The sequence below is a fragment of the Scophthalmus maximus genome, chromosome 12 (assembly GCF_022379125.1).
Source record: "Scophthalmus maximus strain ysfricsl-2021 chromosome 12, ASM2237912v1, whole genome shotgun sequence".
Classification (NCBI taxonomy): domain Eukaryota; kingdom Metazoa; phylum Chordata; class Actinopteri; order Pleuronectiformes; family Scophthalmidae; genus Scophthalmus; species Scophthalmus maximus.
Window position 1 is genome coordinate 5,572,937 of NC_061526.1, and position 16,298 is coordinate 5,589,234.

General features: G+C 44.7%; 1 long non-coding RNA gene across 4 annotated transcripts in view; it reads left to right on the forward strand.

Moving 5' to 3' along the window:
- LOC124850827 overlaps positions 1–16,298 on the forward strand; it is a 221,612-nt gene that overhangs the window by 98,833 nt on the left and 106,481 nt on the right. For all 4 annotated transcript variants that reach the window (XR_007031772.1, XR_007031771.1, XR_007031774.1 and 1 more), the window contains one exon: positions 11,260–11,403. This is a non-coding gene — a long non-coding RNA (uncharacterized LOC124850827). The remainder of the gene's footprint in view (positions 1–11,259; positions 11,404–16,298) is intronic.

The window sequence follows — 16,298 nt, forward strand, 5'->3', positions numbered from 1 at the left end:
GTTACTCTTTCAATTATTCCAAACTAAAAAGGTGTCTCCGAAGAGATGACAACGCCGACAAAGCTAGTGTCACATCTATCGGCTTGGAAATAATTTGACGTCAGTCACATTTCATTTGTTGCACATCGGGGATAGCGGTGACAGAAGTGATTCACATTTTTAAGAGGAGGGGGGAACACGTGGAGAGAGAGAGAGAGAGGAAATGAGAAAAGGTTGTGCTTTACAATGCAGCAATCCCTTTATTCTGTCCCTCAACTTAATTGGAGTAGTCCAGCTAGCACCTTACATAGTCTGCCACATTGTTAGCGGTGACAGCTCTCTGTGTTGTTGTTTCATTACGGAGTCTAAACGTATTTATGCCTCAAATCAATATCACATCTGCGGCGGAATTCCACAAAATGGCAGCTGGTGTGCGCAGCGTCTTGACATTTCGGATACGACTGACGGGAATCCGGAGTTTACGACGTGGCGGCAGATTTGTTAACAGCGATCTCCCAATTTCTATTTGATGAAATCCTGTTCCAGTTCACCGTGGTGGTCTGTAGAGCAGAGGCGGAGCTGGAGAGTTTATCTTTGCGTCTGTGGTGCTCCAGGCTCTAAATCTTCGCTGTGACATTCAGCTCTGGCCACCGGGTCACTCCTGCCACAATGGGAAAGCAGAAAAAACAATCCAGAAATAAGCCCACATCCACGCTCACACTTGCAGGCGCCAGGTGTGACCTTGCATGTGCACGTACACACACAGTTTCTCTCTCGGCCATAAACGCGGCGCACAGTATATTCTCCGCTTTAATGACTCGGGTTTCATTCTCTCTTCATGGTTGTCTGACTCTGACTGCTGCTAATGCGGCTACTGCTGTGTTAACAGTAGATGAATGGCACCGCTCACAGTCAAGATTACATTAGATCTCCAATCAAGAGGTAACGGTTGTTGTCATGGCAACCACATCCAACAGGCAGGGGAGGAATGGATGGAGGGTGGTGGTGGTGCGGGGGGCAATGAGCGAGGCTGAAGACTGTCAAGGCTCAAAATATACTTAAAACATGTCAAGTGTGAACGCAGGATATTTTTCTCTAATTTCAAGGTAATGTGTGATGCTTTTTTTGAAAAACCTACATTATGTGTAGCACTTAATGGGCTTTTCTTTAAACCTCTTTTCATTAGACTTGGATAGAAAGGGTACAATGCATAATTGAACAGACTGTTCATTTATTAAACGATAATTTCTTCTTCTTAAACCTCGGATGTGACTAAAACTACAGAAAAAAGGAGCTAAGTTGTGAAGATTCTTTGAACATTATGTTGAACTGACATCTGTCCCCCCCCCACAAAATCACAAAGCCACATCTGTACAATCTCTCCAGGTGTGTTGTAAAATGAAAACAGTCAAACCGCTCACAGTGGGCCTTTGCATTTTGCTGAACAGGCCATACAGACACGCACACAAATTCATGTATCTGGGGCAGGCTGTTTAGCGTCGAGTGTTGTCTTGATTTCCTCTCATACTTTTTAATTCTTCTGACAACCTCCCACCCCTCTGGATAGACTTCACTGACAGACAAAACAAACCCAAATACCTCCTTTCAGGAAGAGCCTCTTTTATTTCCTCCTCTTGCACTAACCCTCGCAGACTGACTCCGGGACGAAGATCTCACGTACGTGCTGAACTGACAGCATGAAAGGCTTGATAATGTTTGCCCCAGAAGATGCAGATACATTTTTATTGGATTGCTTTGTCTCCTATGACCTGATGTAATGTGACGGGAGTGCGCGGTATTGAAGCCAGAAGTGCGTTTGTAATATAAATGAGATGTCTCTCTGGGCCTCTCTGGAGGTCAAGTGTAATTATAAAGACATCTGCTACGAGTGGTTGTCCGTTCCTCTCTTTGTAATCTGCACCTTAACGATCAAACTCTTAAGTTTGAGCACCTCGGTGGTTTCCTCTGTCCCACTACTTCTTTCTGTATCATCAGATTTCAAGTGCAAGTCTGTTTGACCACATTTACACCCGACGTATCTAGATAGAGTGGGGTACAAGCATGGATGCCTGTATGTTCGCCCTGCGATGGACTGGCGACTTGGCCTGTTGCTCAATTTCAGCTGTGATTAGCTCCAGCCCCCCTCCCCCCTTAAAAGATAGGCGTAATAGATGATGGATGGATGGAGTGGCGAACACCTCGGCGGCAGCATCAGGACATTTCCCAGTGGCCTGAGGGTCGTCTTGGTTTGTCATGACCAGTCAATTTGACGGAACTCTTGTATCTTTCCTTGCGACTGGTTTCTTTGCTGAACTTCTGTGGCTCGCAGGGATGTCTGTGTCCAAAGCGCCCGTCTGGAACTTTGCTAGCATAATTGCAAGCTCTGCTACCCCCCCTTCGGTCAGTCCGATGACCTTCGTCTTGTATGTCAGCAATGACACAACAAGTGTCTCCAGCAGATTCTAGGAACAACATCCGTGATTTCTGTCAAGAAGAGCGCAGTTTTGGAACAGTTAAGATACTGCGAGGAACCCCTCAGGCTCCCAGGCCTCTGGTAGAGGACCCGAGCTTGAAGGTGGAAACACAAGAACCGCCCACATGGGGCGAGTGGGGAATTCGTTATTTCTTTATTTCATTTTTATTTTAGAAATATAGTAATTTTCTATCGAAATTGAAGGCGAAAGTCTGGCTTTGGGAACTAATACTGCGTTATGTGAACAGAGTCACAAAAATCCTTTTGAAGCTCCAGAGGGATCTGTGTGAAGTCTGGGGGGAAAATCGCCTCAAGTGATGTCACTTGAGTCAGTGTCAGTTGGGTCTGAAGACTTGAAACAAAACGAAAATGAAATGAGAGACGTGATGATGTCATTGCATCTGCGGGTCGGTTCTCTCAGACTCTCAAAGTGAATGTGAGTCACCTTGGATTCCAATGTAAAACCCACTGGTTCTTACTCTGGTTTCGGTCGGGTCAAGACTCGAAAGTGATGAATGAACAGGAAGATCATAAGTCAAGTGACATAGTTGCATATCTGAAAGGTTGGTTGATAATATCCAGTTGCACAGGAAACTTGTGTGTGCACAATTACCTGTGATGGGTGTTTTAACAATGGGTAGTTAAGAATTTTACCGTTTGATTTGTTTTTTTCTACAAAACAAATTTGGCTAGCCTGAGTTACAGTCTCTGATACAAGAACGTGAATACAATATTTCTGTCACTGATAAGAATCATGATTCAAAATTCCAAAGATAACAGCCAATTCGTTAAAATTGGACTTTCCATTTAAGGCTAACTTTTACAATAATGTCAAACAATCAACAAATTATTTTCCTCAGTTGATTGAACAACTGTTTAGTCTCTAACATGTCAGCAAATTTTGAAAAATTGCAGAACCCAAGGTAACATATTCTAATTTTGTTGTTTTCTTGTTTTGCCCGAACCATCATCAGCTTATCATCACAGACAATATAGAAAACCGGCAAATATTCAGATCTGAAAAAACAAGAGTGGGCCGGAACCACTCTGTTTCATTTCCCCCCCTTCAAGTATTTGGCAGCGGAGCGCAGAATTGGCTGGACCAATGTATAAACCATACATATTAGAGTAGTAATAGCACCTATTAATGGCAAGTGTATTCAAAATGAATGCCCTGTGAATGACAGAAGAAAAAAAAGGGGGTGTGGGAGAGAGGGATTAGATGAAATGGCGACACAGAAGCAGCACGAATGATCTCCTCTTTCAGTGGCGGCGACTCCAACAGAAGTACCTTCTAAGCAAATTTATTTCAGTCCACTTTAATGCTCCTGGCCTCTCTCTCTCTCTCTCCCTCTGTGTTTTTCCATCGTTCCCTCTCTCTCAGTCTTTCTCTCTCTCTGTCACTTCCTTGGAGCTCTTTCACAATAATTCCAAGACGAGCTCTTTCCCTCCTTAAATCACATCCCTTTATTTGCAAGCCCAACACTTTTTTTCCTTCTTCTTCTTCTTCTTTTTTTTTTTTTTTTTTAAAGTCGGGCTCTTAAGAAATGAATCTGGATGTTGAAAAACACTATCGCTAATATCGCCACAGACACTGAGAAAAGCAATCCTGACTATTGAGCGCGTGGTAAATTGCCAATTAGAGGGGTAATGTTGTACTGCAAGGCCTATATGCATTCAATAGGGGGTTCGCCTCTGTTGTAAGACTACCTGTCAGTCAAAAAGGCACCCGGGGCAATTTTGTATTTCATTAAGTCATAATTAATGAAGATAGGTATTATTCCCTCCCATGGGGACAGAGAGGCCGGGCTTCCATTGTGAGCCGCGTCCCTCTTTTGTGAAAGCATATTTCTAAAGGAAGAGTTGGGCAGGTATCTGAGAATGGCCTTTTAATTACGAACTCTCTGTTTTTGATGTCAGCTTTGATGAGCTGGGTGGCAGGTAAACACGTACTGTACTGTACTGTACTGGCACTGAAACCACTGTATTAAATTAGAAAACAAGGCGGTGGTATATAGAAGCTCTAGACGATATCAGTTCTGCTCTCAGTCATGGAGAAATGAAGAAAGAAGGATTCCAGTTTATTAATGCTACTTATTATTATTGCACATTTTGTTTCACTGACTGAAGTTTCTGATTAAGAAACGTTTGCCTACGATACATTTCTCTCTCTCGGTTGAACATCATATGACAACTTTTCCATCAAAGTGAAAAATATATTGCTTTCACAAACAAATAATCACTACATCTTTATAACGTCAATGAAGGAATCATTGAGAGAGTTTAGTAAACCAAATTAAAAGCGGGTTAATGGAGAAAAAGTCACCACCAGCCAGCTGATTGTTATGGACGTGATCAGGAATTGAATCTCAAACGTCAGAACATCCCTGTGCCAGTGTGTATGTATACTGTTTGTTTGAGGGTGTGTAGGTGGGTGGTGCAGACGTTCATATGTCCAAATCTCCGTCGGTTACTACTGTGAGTTCACTGGCAGCGTGTACAACACACAAACACGCGCCTCTTTAACAGCAGCTCTTTGGACATCGTGTCCTCTCCTCAGTGATTAAAGGTTTGTTTCATGCGCTGCCTGACTGCAGAAATTGGATACAGTATATTCCCACCAGTAATGCGCTCGTGCACCGTTATCTATCCGACAGTGTATTAGCCACACTTCCTCGTAACGCTCGCCCCGAGATAAGATTCCTATAATCATTCATGAAATATTGTTGCCATATTTATCCTCACCGCCGTCATCATCATCATCATCATCATCATCATCATCATCATCTCTTTTTTTTCAATTTTGCGCCCTCCTTCGTTCGCGATTGTGTAACGGCAGTGCTTAGAAATACGAATAAATGAATGAACGCATAGATGAATAGATAAAACAGAGCATACGGAGCAATGTGGAAGTGTATTACCCAGCAGAGTTATTCGCTTTCCTCGGGAAAAACTGTGCCACTATACACCAGTTAATCAAGGTTTGCATGTTTGCCCTCCGGCTCTGTGCCGGCTGCCTTCAAGATTCCTCTCTCGCACAAAGCCTAATATTTACCAGGGTTTGTTTTTTGGGGGGGGGGGGGGTGTTTAGAGCTTCTGTCAAGGTTGTGAGCATTTTCTCAACATTTGAAAGGTTAGACCTGAGGTGATGTTCTCCTCTCAACTGTGATAGCAGACAACAAGAGAGCCGTGTGTGCGTGGGAGGGGTTAAGAAGAAAAGCGGATGTTGGCGCATTGTTGTCACATAAAAAAAAAAGAGGAGAAAAATTCCCCGCCGCAATGGAGTTCAGTTTGACGAGTCAGATGTCACTGGCAGAACGGCACATCTCAGCCTCTGTGTTTAACAAAGACACAAGCAGTTGCTCCCGTTTCCGAGGTTTGTTTGGGGCGAAAACAGCCAAAGTAAATGTCAAGGTTTCTAAAGGTCCGCGGCTGCGGTATTTTATCTATTTATTTATTTGTAGATTGCTTGAATAAGAAAACTCCTTTTCGGGTTCACACCGAGATAAAGCTGACTGACTCTGCCTCATATGCTATGTAGCGTTTTCTGTATTTTATCCGTGAAAGAAATTGTGGATATGGATTGAGAGTAATCGCTTGAGAGAAACTGAAGGCTGCACATTCCGTGAGCTTTTGCTGAGTTTCCATTTTTGAAAATTCCACGCAATGCGATGTATTCAGGACCGTTTTGTGAAACCGTAGTCATCCCGACGTAGCAAACATGGCGTCGGGTCCACCTCATGTAACTATATTTAACTCATTCAAAAACATTGGTTCTTTGTTGCATGTGATTATACATGTATGAACACATAGTTATGGACAATATATGTTCAATTTCTGTGAACAAGTTCTTCTAAATATTACACACTGTAGCTTTAAGTAGTTAGAAAAGCAAAGTCTTTTCACAATAATGACTCTGATTTCCAGGAGTTTGAACTGGCATGAGGTCGGGGGGGGGGGGGGGGGGGAATCATGATTCTCGATGCTATTTTTTGTTATTATTACACATTTCCGTTGGTTTTTATTCAGTCTGCAGACAAATAAAACGCCTGGGCAGTCGATGCTAATGCAGTGCAGCCAGTGAATCATTAGAGCTGTCATCGATTGAAGAGCTCATCACTCCTGTGACAAGAATACTTTAATTTTGCAATGGGCCTGATTATTTATTGAAATAATACTTGTGCCAGTGAAACATTTTTTGCCCTGATTGTCCTGTGAAGCTTGTGTCAACACGTCAGGGCGTCTACGACATCACTAATTAACGAGGACAAAAGCATTGTCGTCACACATCATCCACTGTAGTATTTAAAAGTAGAAAGATTATAGACCTGGTCTAAAAATATATGTATCAGATGCAGCAAACAGACTGGAGTCACCTCGCATCCCTCACCCGTTGTTTGTCGAAAAACTTTTTTTTAAGTGCACAGTAATTAAAAGGAGGAGGAGAGGGGTGAGGGGGGGGGGGGGGTGTAGCAGAAGTACACTGCAATATCCAGACTAAATTCTGCGTAATGTCGAGGTGAGTCAGTTGCCTTAATTAGTTTAGTCTCTCGTCTTCCTCTCTGTGGTGGAGTCATTAATGTCGACGTGAACATTTTTCTCTCATTTGAATGGGTAAATAATGAAAGTGGAGCGACGGTGGGGGGACGGAGGGAGGGGTAGCGGGGGCGAGCCAGTCACAACTTTTTAAAGCAGCAGGGAGGCGGCAATTAACAGGATCTGACAACCCAGAGGGACACACACACACAAACAGTAGACTCTGGCACACAACACACCCTCGAATCCGTTCTGTTCATACGAACATACAGACCTGACCCACTGTTTGCAAACGTTCACATCGGCGTGTTGCTTGGATACCTGAAGAAATTACTGAGTCTGTCTCTCCTGATTCATCTTTCTTTTCCTCAGCGCGCCGCCGAGGCCCGAGTCCGGACTCGTTGTCAAGGTGAAAAAACCTGCGCATCGACTCCGGCGACGAATTCCGTCAGAGAGACAGATGGACCATTGTTCAATTGGCAAATGAAAGCTGTAATTGTTTGGATGCTGCTCTCCGCCGTAAATTCAGCCGTGGTAATTAATTGTAGCGAGTAAAAAAACAACAACAAAAAAACCCACTCATCAGGGAGATGAACCATTAGAGGGGCAGGTAAACAAACCCTTATCTATTACGGGTGAGAGGGATTGATGAGAAAAGTTTTATTTTTTACCCAAAAAAAAAAAATTGAATCGTAAAACTTTTCCTTCTCGCTCAGTCAAAGTGAGAAAAGCCAGTGGGTCAAAAGCTGAACGCGTCATCGTAAATGAGATTTAATTGCGTTTGTTAAATTGATTGTTATTTTTCTCTTTCTTACGCTCGATTTGGCTACTGGGTTGATTGTTGATGGAAAAAAATAATAACAGGGGGGGCGGGGGGGCTTTCATTGTGAAGCAGCAACAGGAAACACAATCTATGCGTCAGCGATCTTGTGTTAACAAGTAAACGATCTTGTAAAAGACACAGTTACATGGCACAAAGTTATCGTAACTATGAGATTGTAGGTCATAATTACACGACAATGTTATTTAATGTTTGCTTCCATACCAATTAGGCCCGTGCTAAGAACTTTAAAGTGAGTATCTTTGTAAAAGGTGCGTTCAAAAAAAGAGATCACATTTACTTTCAGTGTCTGTTAATGGCGATCCCTTCGATATCACCTCACTGCTTCTGGTTCGCCGCCCCCTCGTGCGGGGGCCGCCAACATTCATTATTCATTAGGGTCTTACCATAACGTGGCTACGAATTGTGGCTGAGACTGTTGCTTAACACGTGCAAATGTGAAACCGCTGCCGTAAAATTCAATTGCTCTGCTCCGCAGCCTGGCCATGATGAGCAATTATCACATGCAATGTAATATTACCACACCTTCTAGTCCTTTCTGTTGTCGCGGACGCATTTAAATATGAGCAATAAATTGTAGCAATCGTTAAGGCGGACTGTGATCTATAGCTCGGGAGTGCTTTTTTAAAAAATCAAAGCAGGCTCTTTACAAACATCACTTGCCGCTCCGCTCCTGCTCCCTCAAGGTAATTTTAATGTCAATGTACGAGAGGAATTCGTTCTCATTAGTCTCGGCGTAATTTACGACGGCGAAAAATTAAATATGCTCGCGTCTCAGACTGATGCACCTCGGCAGAGTACGTCACCGGGGAGAGGGAAAAAGAGGGCAAAAAAGAAAGTTGAGCGAGTGAGTGAGTGATGGGTGGCGCAGCCAGAGGGAGGACCAAACAGAGCGGCGCGGGAGGAAAAATGGAGGAGTAGATGGCGACTGCCTGATTGGAAAATGGATCGGTGACAAAAAAACCCGCCACAGCTTGGAGCTAAGATTAGGATTCCATCTGTCTTGAATAAAATATTCAAACATATGCTGGTGAGGCGTATTACTGAAAAGGATGGATGTGGAGAAACGTATGAAACAATGACGGGCTCTTTACATCCACGGGGGTCAGCGCTCACCCAGACTGTCATTTAGCTCGGGGGCGGAGGAGGGCTCGCGTGGTCCCCGGGCATATGTGCCGTTGCATTTGTGAGAGGACTGATGGGCAGGAACAAATTAATATGTTCGGAGGCATGTTTCCGTAAACAGACTGACACGGGGAACAGTTGATTATACATAGATCACACAGAATCAATCTCGTGCTTATCCGTCTCGTATCTGCAACCGGCGACGCTCAGACCGAAAAGCAGTCGTGTCTGGCGAGGGGGCGTGTTGTTTCAGATACTGGTGAGACGATTAGATATTAAAAGAGAATTTCTGATCAACAAAGATATGCATGTACGTATTATAGATTCTAATGGTTTATAAGGCTTGAGGCCACAAGGGCTGAGGAAGGATTTTACAGTTACAGAGGAGGGAAGAGCATACATGAGTTGTCACTACACAATCTAAGACCAACCCTCTCTCTTATGGCAGGTAACTTGGAGTGGGGGTTTTTGCAGATGGATTAAGAACACATGCAACCTCAGTAGTTATCACAAATCACAGGAGGACTCTTAGTAATAAAAAGCACTGTATGAGTCTGACTTCTGACCCAACCAATCAAAGGGCATCACTTAGAAGAGACTCTTCGGTCCCAGTGCTCGTGTCATTTCAGTGTCGTTGTAACTGGGAAATGTCCGTGAGCTGACCTCTGGCCTCCTGGCCACACGTAGGGGGAGTGGGGGTTGGCTCGGTTGGGCTATGAGAGCCCGCCACTTAATCGTGCACCGTACGAAACAGTGTGTGAAAAATCTAAATCTCACCGTTGTATTCATTCCCCGTTGCATTTCGTTCATGTTCGACTGCCTCCCCTGCTCCGTCCCACTCATCAAATGATAACGGCGGACTGTGGACACAGTGATTTGCATGCTTTAGAGTAATTTCGGAGTGACCTTCAAAGAAAAGGTAAAGAGTCCAAAACAAATAAGGCAACCAAAATGTCAGCACTGTTATGGGAGATGGGGTGTCGTTAGGAAATGCACCATTACAGATCCACCTTAATTCCTTGGGAATGGGAATCCATCAGATCAACAGAGGGCTTTGTTACGAGGCAATCAGATGAGATGCATCTACACATTCTCTCCCCCCCCCCCCCCCCCCCCCCCCCCCCCCCCCCCCCCCCCCCCCCCCCCAAAAAAAAAGAAAAAAGATGACATTGTATGAGGGAATGTGCCGGCGACATTTTAAATGTCACAGCGTTATTATTTCGTAGATAAGGCTTTTGCATGGTTTCAACGACCGCGGAGATTATCTTTTGAAAAGCAAAAAGAAAGTTTTACTTAATTTATTCTGTGTTTGTATGTGCCCTGGGATTTCTTTCTTTTTTCTCTTTGTTTAATTACTGCACAAATAGGCCCGATAATCAGGCAAAAACACATCACAAGGTAAATCCGAAAGTTGAAATAATAGTTTAAGCTGCTTTACTCAATATGTTTGATATTAACAGTGGTTTGGAGTTATTACATTTAATGTGAAAGGGGCCGCTTGTACCGATGAACCCACAGGGAATGATCAGTTATCTGACTCTGCAGGTTTCCGCAGCTGTGAGGAGATTTGAAGTGTTTTATTGTCTGACCAGAGAAAGTATTGGATTCACCGTATATTCACCAGGTAGCTAGAGGAACAAAAGCAAATGAATACAAAAGTGTTGCTCCAGGTCTTTGCAAAATAAGTAAATGTTTGCCAACAATTTAGCCACATGGATTCATCTGGCGGGGAGCATGAATGTCTGTGCCAAATGTAACCGAGATCCAACCAATAATTGTTGGGGCATTTGGGGCTGGAAGAAAAGTCAGGGGATCATTTATTCAGTCATCAGGGTTCATCCTCTTGGGGCCATGAATGTCTGTATGAAATTCCATGGTAGTCATCAGGTAGCTGTTGAACAAAAGCACGCGTAAGCGGTACTGAAAGCACAAATAATCGTTCTCAATTTGCATAAATTAATAGAAATCGTGATGGAATGAGGCCAAAATAAAACTTCAACTCGAGATGGTTCTGAACTCATGTAACTTAGGAGTCCGTGTCTTTGCTTTCCACTAACAAACTGACTCTTGATACATCAAGGCATGACTGACATGTTGTTGTGTAACATTAGCTGCTTTTCCGCCACAGTAACTTATTATGTTTTTGAGAGAGAGAGCGAGACGGAAAACGTGTAAATTAAAAAGATATTTGCACATATTTGAATTATGTGCAGGCGAAAAGAATAACCTTTTTGAGAAGAATAAATTAGAAGAATGTAATCAACAGCTCATATTGAGTAGATACCAGCTCTGTTGTTTTTTTCAGGGGCGGCGGTTCGCACGCGGGTTGAAGGGGCGGAGCTCGCGACAAAGCAGATCGACCGCGGGAGTCGCCGCGCCGAGAGTTTTCGCCGTCAACCTGACCGGGAGAGAGCCGAGGCAGCAATCACTCACGTTTGTCCTGACCAAGGTGAGATAAAACACGGGGCGTGAGCCAGCACCAGGCAGCAGGTGCAACTGGACGGGGGGGCCGGGGGGGCCGGGGGGGGGAACTACGACTTCCATTACTACTTGTATCACCTGTGAGATGTAGGATTCAGATAAAAGACCCACATTTTCTTTTTTGTAATTATTCTGGCCTCCTCATACTTTCATGTTAGCCTTTGAAAATAGCGTCTCGCCCACGTGTCTGGGTTTTCTCTTGGCAGCTTTTTTCTTTCATACTAAACAACTCGCGCTGGATGTTTGCACCTGTAACGCGTCTTAACCAAACCAGGCACAGTCGTCAAAACTACAAAGAATACGTGACACCTAGTAAACAATCTCCGGTCGTTTCTTTAAAGTGGATTTTTTTTCTTCCTCTTCCATCTCCAATGGGATCCCTTTGTTCACGCTCTTCAGAGCAAAACTCATATGACTAATAAAAAAAGATGTCATCAGTGTCATGAAGCAAACAAGCTGGCGCTTAATTTGATCAAACTTTTTTGAACAGCCTAATTAAGGTAGCTCTTCAACACTTTATTTCAATTGAAAAAGAGAGATCGTGTGCCATTATTCGTCATTCATGCAGTTCTTCATCTTTGCACAAAGCAAACTTTGGCAAATGGAGAACTCAGATGAGGGATATTGTTCCGTTAAATTTTGCCTGATTGCCTCACACTGTGTTTTCTGAAGCTAACGGAGCCACTGAACTCTAAGTGCCTGGTTACAACAATGCTGGGATATTCACATATGAGCAAGAAAAACAAAATTTGCTGAGTAAAAAAAACAGCTTGAGTGTGGAAAACCATCAGATCTGTGAAGCCGGACATAAATTTGACCCGGCATGTAGATTTCTATGAATATATATTTGAAACACTTGAATAAGGATGGAGGAGAAAGTTAAACACTCGAGACGGGGTTATGTTCTGAGCGGTGCTCCGTCGTTGGAGACAACGCGATGTACAACACAAAGAATGTGGAAACAAGACAAGAGATGAGGAAAAGGGCCCCAAAGTATCGCGGCGGTCCCCTCAAGCCCAGCGCAGTGCTCTGCACTGCCCACCATCATAAATCCAGATCTGGGCTCTGCAGTGTTCTCTAGCTCTACGCTGCGGCTTCCAGCTGATTCCTCTCCGTCTCCCACACCTCCTCCTTTTCCATTTTATTTCCTTTATTATTTTCTTTGCTTTACCTGTTGGAGAAAAGCGAAATGCATCCTACATATCAGCGAGGGAGGCGGGAGGTTGGGGCGCCGCGAGGGGGCCAAGTCACCACCAACTCCAAGGATGTTGATCACTTGTGTCTTATCGCGGGCAGAGCCAGGCCACCCCTTGTGAATTAAAAGAGAAATAGTATCTCGCTCGGTCATTTTTCACCGGCCAGAGATGTTCGGTTGCTCCCTTTCTTCCGGCTCCTGTGCCTGCGAGATAATCCGGGCCCATTCCGGGCAGCAGAATCCATCTTTCTCGGGGTGTTGCACTGCTAGTCCTTGGCTCCTCCGAGGTCATCGGTGCCCAGACCAAACTTCAAGTGTTCCCAAACACAACCCCTCCTCTTTTTAAAAAAGAATGTAATACTGTTTTAGTTTTACTTTATTTTGTGCCAAAAGTGGTAGCCACCTTAAAACATATATAATTTGCCTTAGTTGGAGTACATATGCGCGTCTATATAGTTAGTTAATTACTACCTGACATACAGTACAGGGTGACACGGTCGTGACCTTTAATCCATCACAGTACAGTTCGGTTCCATCTCTTAATTAAATCAGTGGCTCCCCGGTTGTCACCCTCAGGTTCAGAGATGTAGATACTTACCGGTGTTTTTTCCGCACTTGCTTTATTTCCCTGTCGTGTGAGGTGAAGAATTAGTGTGGCGTGTGTTTTGTCGCCGGAGAAAATGTGTGTTTTTCTACTTCAAAGGCTCTCATCAGCAGTCGAAGTAGACGGAGGAGAGAAAAAGTCCCCTCACCTCCTCTGCAATTACCACACTGTTTTTTTTTCTTTTTCCTTTGGAACACCTCGACGAAAGGCACCTCGCCGGTGATCTGAGCCGACCCGTAGTCCCTATGAATATATTTCTCCCCCCTTGCGCTCAGAGTGAAGAGTACCTCGGTGTGTTCCCGCTGTGTGATTTGAACAGAGCGAGTTTTTCTGCCTCAGCATTGATGTCTCGCCGGGAACCCCCACGCCGGCTCGTTCCTCCAGTCATTTCACCTCTGACAGCACATATGTTATATCCTGAAACCACATGTAGAATAGCTAGCCTCTCTGTGCAAGGTATATGCCTGACCTCTTTCTTCCCGTTACACATCAGCGAAACAACAATCGGTCAGGATTTTTATTTATCTATTGCTCACAGGTTTTGTTTGGGAATGATATATAGCAAGCGGCGGGATCTGCTGGATATTGCCCTGTGACGATTTAAGCCTCGTCCTTGCCCTCTCCTCTGGCAGCAAATAGGAAAAAGAACGTCCTAGAATCCTGGATATCGCTATTCGCTACCTATGAAGCGGTAGTAAATAAATAGCTTGGAAAAAAATATATTTTCTCCGACGATTTTTCTGTGTCTCGGAGAGAAGGGGCGACGCGCTCTCTTTGCGAGGGGAGCACGGGTGTGACTTGACAGGAGTTTAAAAGGTTTATGAAACACACAGCGAGCGGTTGCCTGTTCCTGCAGTGGGCAAAGAAAAAACCTGCTCGCTCGCTCGCTCGTCAAACTCTGTCTCGGTAAACTCAACAGCCAGCGGATGCTCAAACATGCAGGTACACAATGTGAAGCACTTCTGTCTTCGCGGGCGTGCCGTGCCAATTCCTATGCTCGGGTTTGGGGCGAGTGCTTCCCGGCTACTAATTGGACGGCAGGCCATGCATGCCGAATGGCATATGTTCCTGCCTCTAATGACCCTCCTGCAGACGCCCGGCGACAGAGGGGGAAGAGGCGCCGCCATCTGACCTGCAAACATGCCCAAGAAGAAAAATCCCTCCTCTTTGCAAAGTCTTTGATCCGGCATTTTGTCGGCCCGAATGCTGCCACAGCACGGCCGCACACGCAGGACCGAAAGTGCCGCAAGGCAGCGCGCCGCTTTCAAGTAGATTCCCGTTACAATGGAGACTGCATTTCACCAATGCTGCTTAAACTGGGCATAATCGGTGGTACTTGATAACGAAAAAAGGATTCTAGCATGCGTCGGCGCTCAAGAATTTGGTTCTAAATTGAGAAGGTATTCGCTGTGGAAATTGGATTCCGGTGACAGCGCTGCCTGCGATGATTTAAATGTTAATACATTCCTGAAGGTCAAGAGAAGCGCCGTCAGAGAACTGTCTGAAAGAATTCGACGGAGAGAGAGAGAGAGGGAGAGAGAGAATGGAGATCACGCGGATCTGAAGGGTTTCCGTCTCTTTCAGGCAGACTTCGAGGACGAGGACGGACGCTTCTGTAATTGGTGCTCGAGATTTTCTTCTTTTTTTTTTGGAAGATTCCTCCATTAGATCAGTCAAAGACACTTCCTGAGATTATCCGGGGCCTGAAAAGACGGCGAAGGAATGGATGATTAGAGAGGGTGCTTACGGAGAGAGGACTTTTTAAAGTTACCATCAGTAGGTGCAAATCTTCTTTTGATTCGGGAGTCTTTTTTTTGTCTTTGTGTGTTGGATTTTTTTGCAGATCACAAAGTCCATTTTGACTCTAGCACAGATTTAATAGGCTGAATGTTGAAACGCCAGCTGTGTCGCATGGTGGGACGATCGAAAAAGCTGGCGGTACCGCTAAAAACAAATATAACACTTTAAAAATAGTACATTATCATCAAATGTATAACACCGTTCATCCAACTATCCGTCCAAATATCAGCAAGCCAAACAGCATGTGCCTCCATGCATCATATATTTAATCTCGCAGAAAGACTTATCAAGCTGTCAGTCAGTTGCTACGACTGTCGACTCGTGCTGGTGGATTTGCTCTGGGGGTCTTTCCCCTTTTTAACGAAAAACCCGAGTCCTCCGTCCCAGACTCGGTTAACACAAACAGATGGTGGCGAGGGAGAGGAAAAACCTGCCGGGAAAGAGAAGCAGGCAGCAGCCAGACACAGTTTCGGCGGAGAGTCCCGGGTGGACAGTATTTGTTTCAATTTAAATACCCACCACGGGTACAAACAAGATTTGTGTACAGCAACATATTCATGAACATATTCATGAAAAGATTCATGAAAAGGTTTCCCACTGTAGAAGAAGAACGAACAAGCAGAACCTGAGCACACTGGAGCATTTGTGTCATAACTGCTCATTTTGTAGCTGCTTCAGTACAGTGTCTTGTTTCTACATTCATTTCCGTCATGTTACAAGATAAATGCAGAGACACGGTAGCTTTCGTCTGACGGACACAGACGTTGCGTGAGTAAACACAAGCGGTTCGGTGGCCAAACCCGGTTGGTATGAACGCAGCATTAGCTGACATTTGGCCCGCGGCTCCCTGGGGATCGATCCCCGTGTCTAATACCTTTTCCTGTAGTGCCACAGTCTTAGCATTAAGCTCGGAGCATCACTTTGCCCAAGTGCTGCTAGTGGCTGTAGATTACTCGGCCAAGTTTGGTCAAAGCTGGAAACAATACCGAGAACAAATTCACTATTTGAACTTCACCCGTCGTTGGTTAATAAATCTGCCTCTTCTCTGATAACGCCACACCCGCGGTTTGGGCCGTCTGGGCTGTCATGTTCCTCGATTGTGTCCCGTGATTGACCGCCGGCTATCAAGTGGCTGATTGTCATCGCGCCATGTAATCAAGTCTTTTACCTGGTCTCCGTGAAAGAAAAGAGTGCTCCAGTGGTTGCTGGCAGTGTGCAATCACAAAAAGCTGTTGAGGCTTTTCTAATGTGCCTTTTTAGCCTC